This window comes from Sparus aurata, chromosome 13, assembly GCF_900880675.1.
Source record: "Sparus aurata chromosome 13, fSpaAur1.1, whole genome shotgun sequence".
Lineage (NCBI taxonomy): Eukaryota > Metazoa > Chordata > Actinopteri > Spariformes > Sparidae > Sparus > Sparus aurata.
Genome location: NC_044199.1, coordinates 34,911,503 through 34,913,623, shown reverse-complemented (window position 1 = coordinate 34,913,623; position 2,121 = coordinate 34,911,503).

Here is a 2,121-nt window from a genome sequence, read left to right as displayed (position 1 = left end):
TGTGATTAGACATGGAACACACACACACACACACACACACACACACACACACACTCCTGTGTATTAATGCAAATTACACTTATTGACACACACAGATGAGGAAGCAGCACGTGACTGATTCATCGTCGTGAACAGAGACAACCATGTTTGTTTCTGGTGATAATGCAGAACAGACGTTTCAAAATGAACTTTCCATCTTTCCCCTCACGTCTCTTTCTCTCTCTGTCTCTGTCTCTCTCTCTGTCTGTCTCTCTCTGTCTCTCTGTCTGTCTCTCTCTCTCTCTCTCTCTGTCTGTCTCTGTCTCTCTCTGTCTCTCTGTCTCTGTCTCTCTGTCTGTCTCTCTGTCTCTGTCTCTCTGTCTGTCTCTCTCTCTCTTTGTCTCTCTGTCTGTCTCTCTGTCTCTGTCTCTCTCTGTCTCTCTGTCTCTGTCTCTCTGTCTGTCTCTCTGTCTCTCTCTCTCTCTGTCTGTCTCTCTCTGTCTCTCTCTGTCTCTCTCTGTCTCTGTCTCTCTTTGTCTCTCTGTCTCTCTCTCTCTCTCTCTCTGTCTCTCTCTGTCTCTCTCTGTCTCTGTCTCTCTTTGTCTCTCTGTCTCTCTCTCTCTCTCTCTCTGTCTCTCTCTCTCTCTGTCTCTCTCTCTCTCTGTCTCTCTCTCTCTCTGTCTCTCTGTCTCTGTCTGTCTCTCTGTCTCTCTGTCTCTCTCTGTCTCTCTGTCTCTCCTGAGGCGATGTCTTTGTCTTTACTGAAGAGGTTAAATGTTGTAAAAAGGTTTTCCATCAGCTCCTTCCATCTTCTGGAGTCATGAAACCTGCTGATTGGAGCCTCAGTCTGCAGTGAAGCAGCAGCCGTGTTTTCCTCGCCGTCGTAAATCAATCTCTGAGTTTTTCCCTCTAAAACCAATCCAGCAGATTTCCCACCAAACCTGACCTGCTGCCACAAAGAACCTCAACCGCCGGCAATAATTACACAAATGTTTCAACCTAATGTTGCTATTGATTTATTGATGTTAAATCCTGTATGTAACTCGAGTACCGGCACTTCCTCCTGAAGCCATCTGTGCATCGGCTCTCTTCCATATGGACGCTCGCTGAGCTTCCACTCCATTTGAATCTCACACAGTTTCTACGCAGAGTGAAATAGTTCAGTGTGTGCTGTGACGGTGGAGGACATGAGGGGGCTGCTTCCCCGCGGCACCCACTTCTGATGAAGATGGTATTATTGTGCTGCAGTTTATATAACTTCTGCCTCCATCCATCTTCAGCTGCTCGCTCATGTCTCTGTGCCCTTTCACCAAAGAGCAGAAACAATGATGCCAGATTAATTTCAAGAAGATATAAATGTCAGGTTGAGCACTTTTGAAAATCAATGAAATATCAGACGGTCTCTCTGCATACTGAGCACGGTGAGCACGGTGAGCACGGTGAGCACGGTGAACACGGAGGAAGGTACCGAGTGATCCGGAGGACGACGTCGTCCTGCAGGAGAGCTGAGCTGCTGCCAACGACGGAGATTAAACTGTAAACTCATGTCTAAACATTTTTTTATTCACTGCACACGTTCACTTTTACTCTCCATTTACCTTCAATGTCTCGCTTCAGCACACTTTCCATTCCAACAGCATCTAATTAAACCTTTAGCAGACACAAGTGAAGGCTTCTCACGGCTGCAGCACTCGGCACAGATCACCTGGCTGCAGAAACACGGCCTTGGAAATCAAATGTGGCAGAAAATGGCGGCGCTGTTTGTTCCCAGGCGGTACGGACCGGCTCTGACATCATCAAGGTTTCATACAAACCCCCTGAAATGTGAGGAAGTCGCTCTAAAAGACAGAGAAGGTGAGCAACAGTTGCTCCCTAACATGGAGGCCACCTGTAGCTCAGGTGAAGCCTTCTCCTCGCTGAGACACTGAGCAGAGCGGGAGAGGTTCTGGCACTGGTTCTGTTCGGTGAAGTCACCACTTCAGCCAGAATATTTAATGAGTCATATTAAGACCAGAAACATACGGCAGCTTTTTCAAAGCATTGTGATTGTTTTCCATCCTGATGGTTGAACAGAGATCCAGTTTAACAGTTTAAGACGAGATCGGAGGAGAAATGTAAAAACATGGAGAAGTCTCCAGAGAG